This window comes from Pinus tabuliformis, chromosome Q, assembly GCF_031772625.1.
Source record: "Pinus tabuliformis cultivar Carrire ecotype Pingquan chromosome Q, CPIR1, whole genome shotgun sequence".
NCBI lineage: Eukaryota > Viridiplantae > Streptophyta > Pinopsida > Pinales > Pinaceae > Pinus > Pinus tabuliformis.
The window spans coordinates 1225057440-1225066843 of record NC_142296.1 but is presented as its reverse complement, the minus strand read 5'-3'; positions in this window follow the sequence as shown (position 1 = coordinate 1225066843).

The window sequence follows — 9404 nt, the reverse complement described above, 5'->3', positions numbered from 1 at the left end:
CTCCAGGATGCAAGGGATGTGGCAGTCGATTCGATCCATCCTGATGTCCTGTTTGTGCAACTGGAAGAGGATTTTTTCCATGTCTTTTTTATAGTTTGGCAAGCCCTGCACTGTTACCGCCATCCCCACAGAGATTTGTTCCATCGCTTTTCCAAGAAGACTTTTCATTAAGAAATACAAATAAAGGGTGTGTTTAAACTAAGTAATTCTACCACGGTATTCCCTGGATCTGGGACCAACGTCCTCCAATTGTTGATCTCTTCCTCTGATTCACTTTCCTGCTTAATCTCCGCTTCCCAGTCTTCAATCAACTTCCGAATTCCTGCATCCGTCTCATCTCGGTATGCCGTTGTTGCCTCTGCTATGAGGTGCTCGACAGGCTTATGACCCCTACGAGCTTCCGACGTGCTCGACCCCTTGTTTGCCCAGTGGGCCGGGCCTCTCCTACGACGTCCTCTCCCTACTCGAGCCATAACCTGTGCAGTGACGCCTTGTGAATAGCCAAACGAAGTTAGGTTCGTCAAACCTTGCTCATCATCCCATCTTTGCTGTTCATACAATGCCTCTCTTCCATACTTCTCCACCTGAGAGTTAAGGTAGCCCAGAGCCCGTAGGTGGCCAAGGGAATTGGGTTTCTGACTCTTCTCCCGAGGCTCCTCATAGTACCCCTCCCCCTTGCTATGGTTCAATTGCTGGTCGTCCCGTTGCATCTGGAACCAAGCCCTCAGGCCCGTCTAGAGCCTAGCACGACACCTGCATTTATACCTGCTTTCTGCACCCTCAGCCAGCAGATGCCAGCCATGGCTTTGCTTGCCCCTCTGCCCAGAATGCCACCTAGGATCCCTAGCTTTGCCCTCAATACCATGCAGGTGCCCAGTTTCCCAAGGGTTTCTTGGCGTCCTACTGCCATGGCTGAATTCCCTGCCCCCTGCCCTCAACTCTTTCGTTCCTCTCTCTTCAGCTCCTAGCCCCTCAGGAATGGCAAACCCACTATCCCCTATTCCCCTGGTCTGAGAAACTAGAAATGGGCCCGCGTATCTTCTTAGCTCACAATTGCCAATTCCGCTACCAAGGTTTTGGTTCGATTGGGATAGAAACAGAAAGCAGAACCAGGCCATGGCACACCCTTTCCTCCTCCAGTGCATCCCATACAAAGCAACTCCCTATTGAGATGGTCGCTTGCCCCTCCCTTTCCCCAACAGAACCCCAACCAGATCATGGAATTGATACAAGAGCGGGACCAAATTACATATCGGGAATCCGTTTCTTGTCCGCAACCAAGGTTCCTTGCTTGCCTTCGCCCCTCCCCAGCTCTGAGTCACCTCCCATCTCCACAGCTGCTCTCTCTTACCCTGCACGTCGAATGCCTTAACCTTCTCCGCCACCCTTCCTTATTCCTTCCTTCACCACCTTGCCAACTCACTGTCCATGCATTCATACTGAAGGACACCGCACCCCTTGCCTTGAGCATGTGGGGGACGGCGGTTGTTATGACCTTCATACTGCCCATATCACATCCCAGCCCGGCTTCTCTAACGTCGACCCGCATCCCGATCGGGAGCTTGACCTCTCTCTCTTTAGTTAGAAAGTGGGTTTTGATATGATGTTGTATAAAATATGTAATACTGTTTGATAAATAGATGAGGCAGACTCAGTTTCGTCGGAAACAATGTCTTCTGTTCTGTTAGTTAACATGGTATAAAAGCCAATATGTGCTTGATTCTCTCACGAGAGAAGGCTGTGATCATGGCTTTTCATGATTGTAGATTTTGGGAGGTGCGGTAGGCCTAGAAACTTGAAGTTTTCTGTACATTTGGGTAGAGTTCATCAAGAAGTTGAATAAACCATGTACTTGAAGGAGATGCTACTAGATTGATAATTACAATGGTTAGGTAATCATGTATTCTGGTGGATGGTTGTTTTTTATATAGATACCGACAATTTGATCATATCTACATGATTAATGTACGAGATGCAAATCCTTGGTTGGACCAGATATAAAACTTGTTGAGGAGGAAGTTTTTCCATTCATGGTGGAACATTTGTTGCAGAGGACTAGATGATGATCATGAGAATTTTAGGAGGTTGTTGGATCTCAGTTGGATAAGATTGTTTCTAACCGGATAATGAATGGTGGGAGCTTTGACAGAATTTCTAAACCTCTCTCTTTAGTTAAGAAATGGTTTGATATGATGTTGTATAAATTTGTAATATTATTTCTCCTATATTATATAATCTGAAGTAGGCATATGCAAACATTACTGTATACCTGCTCCACTGACCAGTATGAGCCTTTTTTCCTTTTTACCATAAAACCGAGCTCTATCCTACAGCATACTTCCCTTTAACTGGAACCGTGGAAACATTTGTCCACAAAAACTGCAGCAAAATAACGGAGGTAGATATATAGGGGTGTTCTATGAGGTATATAGCGGTTGCTTATTGATTATTTCCCTTGAGAGTAACAAGGCAAACATGGTTTATTTTAAAATTTCCTACTCAAGAATTTGCCTTCTATCATGTTCTAATTTCTTTGCTAAATGATACTTTTTACAGCTTTAAGAACAGCAAAGATCTTGCTGGCAAAGCTTAAATCCAGTTTTGGTGGGCGAGGAAATGCAAATTTGCACACTAAATAAATATTTCTTTCTGCAAAAGTTGTTTACCAGTAAGAGGAATGCGTAACCAAGCTATCTATACAAAAGAAAGATTGCAGAAATAGCTATCTACTACTCCTTTTCATCTTTATCCATTCAAACACAGCAGTATGGGCTGAAGATAATACCATTATACCACCAATCTGGAAGGCATAATTGATTTCCTTTGGATCGTTTCTGCATTATCACCCCTTCATATTGATTGGTAATTTTAATCAGAAAGTACAACTTTTTTTTTTCATTTCGATGTTCGACTCTTTCGACACAATTTGTTAGCACGAACTTAATATGAATGATTTAGATTATCAAAACAATATAGCAAGTTATAGTACCCACATAGCTGATTTAAACTTTTACGAGAGAGTACGTATAGTTCGTTTGTCATTATAGCTTTCATTCATTCTTCATTACTGCAGAGTAGCCATTATTTTCATTACAACTACCAGAAATTATCGGCATATACTAGACAAAGGACACTGGATAAGACTTTAAAATTGGGTAGAAAAATCTCATCGATTCATAAAGTTAGAAAATAACTTTCCGTCCTTGCACATCTCATTTTTTCATCAATTCACTAGCGCACATCAACATGTTCAATGCTGCTGCTAATGAAATGAGTAATGCCCTGCTAAAAACTAATTACTAAATCATCGTCACATAATGTCAGCTTTGTAACTGCTCAGCTACATTATAGATGGATCTTGGAGGACAATAACCCTGGAGAATGGATAGAACAGAAATATACTGGCAAACTCGGGAGCAGGAACCTATATTGGGGAGGATTAGTATATATAAAGGGGCACAATTAACCTTTAAAGTCTGTTGCTCATCCATTCATGAAGAGCTAGCACATGTAGGCGTATTGTGTCACGAGTGAAACGTTGCAACAATGCAGATTGATGATAATTTAGAAGAAATTTGTTGTCTCAGTAATTTATAACATTCATTGAATTCTCATGAGGTTGTCAATGTTTGCATGCCTGAATGTAATACTCTTTAAATCCATTACATCGGTATCAATGCCCAGGTTTTAAAAGCCAAGTAGTTACTATAAAATTCATTTCGCCCAAGCTGACTGGACAATCTTACAAATGTAGAGGCACAAGAGAGTGACATGTTTTTGTAACTGTTTGCACAAATTGTACAAGACGATATAGAGGAAAAGAAGGAAAAAAAAAGGAAAGAATATTATCAGACGAGTAAGGGATTACAGATGTGGAGCTGGTAAGGATCGGGTATTGAGGTTGCAGAACTATGCCATAAAGCTCTTATGTGAACTCTGCTATAATTCATCATATATTAAAGTTAAGAGAGTTTCAGCTACAACACTAGTAAATGCATCCGATAGATCTAAATGAGAACTGTCATTAGGAAGAATGAAATATAAGCTCTCTCACCAAATTTTAGTATCTTGGCTTTTGCTGAATCTATATTTAAATATTTGTTAAAATAGAGAAATCAAATTTTAGTATCTTGGCTTTTGCTGAATCTATATTTAAATATTTGTTAAAATAGAGAAATCAAAATCTAGTAAAAGGTAAACACGTGCAGCCAAGAGGTAAATGAAAAGTGTGGTCACTTATATAGTGGAAATAAAGAAATTTGTAATGATTTGTTTTGTCCAAGAAAAAAGGTTTTGGATGTTGACAGTTTCACCGGTGGAGATGATCTTCACATAGCAAAATTGGAACTTAGGTTCACAGAACATCTCATATTTAATAATTGTCCAGAAAAATAGTTATATGATAAGTGTGCTTCTTGCAAACTATTTAACATTATTACTGTCATCATTAACCAACTGACAGTCATCATTAACCAACTGTGGGGTTGCAGGGGTGGTTGTGCTTTTATGTACCAGGTAAAAAACCTAACACCACGTTAATTGATGGCTCTACTAGGAATCACAAAGTTTTCAAGTAGTTCACTTAAAGTTTGGATGGAAAGAGGTTTTAAAACCTTTACAACTCAATTATTTCAGAGATATTTCAAGATAAAGCTATTTTTTTGGATTTTCAATGTGATTTTAGATCTGGGGTAAACACTATATTTGTATTTGCAGCCATAGGTTTTACAAAATTGCTATAAGATGTTATGAAGCTGAAATTACATAATTGACCAAAAAAATTATAATTATTTCATTACAATTTTTAATTATAAAATAATTTTATAATTGAGTGAAAAGTTCATAATGGATTGATGAAAGCTCATATTTCAGCATGGAACTTGAGCAAAAGAATCATTATGAGTTGGAAAAAAATTGTATTTAAGCATGAAACTTGTGCATGCCTTGTAATTGCTTAAGCTCACATGTGATCAAATTTATCTCAATCTCCTCAAAGATTATATAAAAGGGAGCCAACCTAAGGGAAGAGGGCATCACATGGAAAAACATCTCTATGTTGTTAATTGGAGCATGATCACTTGGTCTTGAGTTGCTATAGATTGTTGAGTGTTGGGCATCAATATAGTGTGACTAAAGCCTAGGTGTGAGCTTTCCCTACCTTCTTATTATGATACATGGATTGGTCATGCTTGTTCAACAGGTTGAGCTCGTGGCTAAGGAGAATAGTTCCAAGCCTTAGATCTAGAAGTACGATAACAAATCTCAATGCAACAATCATCTATTGATGTTATCTCAATTCCTTTAATAAAAATCTACACTCTTTTCCCCGAAAAATCTCCTATGTTCTTAGATTTAATTTGTATCTTGAATATGATTTTGTGGATCAAAATAGGTTTGAGCCATTAGAGTAGAACTTAATCATGCAATATTTCATTTGTAATGTTATAAGGCCATGAGAAAGGTGCTTCTTGTCTTATTATTGTGTAGGTGACTGAGTGGAGCATCATCATTAGAATTGGATCGAGAAGAGTTTAGTGGATAAGTTGGCCAATTGTTGGATCTAAGGTATGTTTCCCTTTCATCTCTAATTTGCTTACGAAATTATGTGATTAGCTTGATGAGAAAAGTAGTGATCTATTTTGTTGTCTATCATTGGCTTGTATCTAGCCAATAAGGGGACTTGTTTATCCATAATATCGTTGGCGTATATCCAGCCAATGAGTGGATTTGTTTATCCATAGATGAATCTCTACAACATAATTGACAACTTCATTGGGGATAACCAAAGATTAGATAGTCAAAATTTGAAACTCTCTATGAAGAAATTTGTTGTAGACTCGAGTTCCTCTTGAAAAAATAGGAAGTTCAAAAACACAAATTGTCCAAATCGAAGTTTGAGATGTGGATTATATCATTGATTTAAAATTAGATGTGAAAACTTTATCTTGTGGACTTGTATACACTTTTCCCTTACAGATAAAGTGTGTACATGTTTCTTTTCCTCGCAATAACTGCGTGTACACACTTCTTGGCTTCATAGAAGGAGCATGTATTTTGCATACCTTTATTTTGCATTTTCCCCCTTCTTTCTTGCCTTTTAGTTTGTTTTTTTTTACATACATTTGAGAGGTTAATATCTACATTGAGTTTCCATCCTTTTGTCCTTTATCGATTACATTTAGGATAAATTCTAAGAAAAAAGGGTAAAAAACTTCATTTTGTTTTTCTCTTTTCCTCTGCATTTGTGATTTCTTATTAAAGTTGTAATATTGAAATTGGTTTGAGATCTAAAATTTCATGAGGAATTTGATTTGGTGGTTTTCATCTGTGAAGTAATTGTTGCATTAATTGTTTCAATTTGTGTATAATTTCTAAGAAAAAAGGGTAAAAAACCTCATTTTGTTTTTCTCTTTTCCTCTGCATTTGTGATTTCTTATTGAAGTTGCAATATTGAAATTGGTTTGAGATCTAAAATTTCAAGAGGAATTTGATTTGGTGGTTTTCATTTGTGAAGTAATTGTTGCATTAATTGTTTCAATTTGTGAAAAATAGGAAAATACCTTCTAGCTCCCTTCCATGGTTAGAATTCATTGAAAGGAAATGAAATTGCATTTTTGTGTATCTTTAGTGTCTTGCTTAATTCTTTGGATTGAAAGAGTCAAGAACATCATGATGTCCACTTCATAACTTTGAGTAAACACCAAACCTAAAAAGAAGCGTCGATTTAAAATGAAGTATACATTTTCGTTCGAGGAAATGCACATTAGTTTACGGTCTAGGGCCTTAGTGTGGGATTGGAGAGTAAACTCTCTAAGGCCACAAAATTGAAGTAGGAAATGACTAAAGAGAGATAACTCTATTAGTAGCAAGGAATTATTGTGGGTAAATCATATCTTGCACATGTCAAGTAATATGGTCAAGTTGAGCAAGTGGAACATGTTACCCCTCTTCGCTTGTTTGGTAGAACTGTTGCATGTATGGGGGTTTTGGATTAAAGTGGCAAGTCCTTGCGATGACACCATTTTTCTCGAAAGCTTTGTGTTGAAGAACAATCTTGACCATTACTGTATCGTATGCCCATATGCATAGTCTTTGACCCACTACTATTCCCTCCAAATTTTGATTGTGAAATGGTAAACTTAGTGGCTTTTCCTAGGGCATCACACAAGTGATTGCATGTGGGAAGTACTAATGATACCTGGCACATACACATAATCTACATTTTAGCTCCCTTGGAGGTTGGTTGTCTTCACTAAGATACTCACAACTTGAGTGCTTGTTGTTGGAAGGTTAACATAACTATCTCTCACACCTCTGCTAGTAGTCTTGGGCCCTCATCATCCCAGATTAGTTTTTTAGAAGGTTCATTTCACCACTAGTGGATAGTCTACTAGAGCTTGTATATTTGCTAGGGTGTGCTCTATGTTTGGTTATGTCTAGTTGGCCTTAGGTTGTTGTTTTCTTTTGTTAAAACACATCTTTCATTATGGCTGACCAACGTCTTTCCTGTTTTCATAGACAATAGTATTTGAGACTCACTCATCAGATTCAAAGGAGACTAAAATGTGGATATTGAAGTTGTTGAAAAGAGTCCTCCAACCAATTTCACCCCTCTTTTGACTGAGACTTTAGACCCTTTACTTGTTAGGTTGAGTAGACCTCATTTTGGTGATCATTTTTCATTGTTTAGTACTTCTTACATGATGTCATCTAGTATGGGAGGACTTATTTGCACATCCCTAATGTGATTGGAGGAGTTAATGACCACCTCCATTTCGCTAGTTAATGGGACAACTATTTCCACTTCTATGCCTCAAACATCAGGTGCTCCCATCTGGGGAATGTTGTTGGTCATATCACTTCCTTCCACAAGATTGCCAATCTTTAGTATGCCCATTGTTAACATATTAATGATTGTATTTGGATGGAATTTTCATCTTGGGTTTAGTCTTGTAGTTAGCTTTTCTGCCAATCCTGGGTGTAGGAATATCCCTAGGGGTAGTAGTATGGGGGGGTCTATGATTCCATCAAAACCACAAGGTCCGTCTTTAATGCCATAGGATCTATTTTCCAATGCAAAGTTACTTTTCTTGGTGAATTTGAATTCACTGAATCTATTTAGGCTGAAAAATGACCCCATTAAGCACAAACTCATATGGCTAAAATTACCCACGAAATTCCCAATTGACATACCCAATTTTGATGGAAAGTCTGGGGAAGATCCTTCCATGCATGTCATGACCTACCATTTACAGTGTTCAACTAACTCATTGGTGGACAATAGAATTAGGTTGTCTTTACTAGAAAATCTTGATAGGTAACATCATGGAGTGGTGCTTTCAATAATTGGGTGCTTCATTCAATGATTTTTCATCTTTGGTGATGTCAGTTTTGATACATTTCCAACTTGCAATATGATATGAGATTTTAATATAGCTTTTGATGTCTTCACATTAGAGTATTTCCACACATATCCTTGATCATATCCATGAATGGAAACAATGACCTAGATCTATCAGAGTTGATATTTTGGATCAAGTCCTAGGGGATTGGCTAGTGAAGTCACTATTACCTCCAATTGCCAAGGATTTGGTTATGTCAAGGGTTGTAATTGAAGGCAGGTGACTCTGCATGCTCAATATTTATATTTGTTTTATTTTCAATTTGGCAGGTTATATAATATAATCCTACATGATCCTAGGCTGTCAATGGACTCATCCAAACCTACGTCACAACCACTTGCCAATAGCATGGTTGGCTCCACTTTCCATGCTTCTATTGGTCAATTAATATGTCAAATGGGTCAAATGACCATATTCTCTAATGTACCTTCAACCATGTTTGTATCACAAAATGCCACAATCCCTACTTAGACCTTGGACATTCATTTGTGCAATCCACAGATTTGAAGAATGATTAACAACTTGGAGGAGAAAAGAAAAGTGCAAAGAATAATTCTAATCCTAGGCAAGGGACTAACCCTAATCAAAATGTTGAGGTGAGAGACATTAAATAGAAGAATAAACTAAAGTTTCTATGCAATCTTAGCAATGGAGACCATATTACTTTTCAATGTCCTCAGATGGAAGATATTAATTGATACTTATCCTAATAGGGAGTCCAACATCAACTACCATTCCAACAAATTCTTTTCCTTGTAGCAACAACAAGCCGTTCATCTTCATAAGGGGGGCACATAGGCCAATCCCTCGCAAAGGGGGATTGTCACGAATGCCAATGTATACATGTCTGACCAAGGAGTCAATAGTTAGATTAGAGCTTGTAATTAAGAGATTTCTAAGAGTGGCCCCACTAATAGGTTTTTATCTTCATCTCAGTGTGGTTTTCCTCTGGAAATAGTTCTTAACTTCTTTTCCCACCCAAGGGTGTTTTATGAAGGTCTA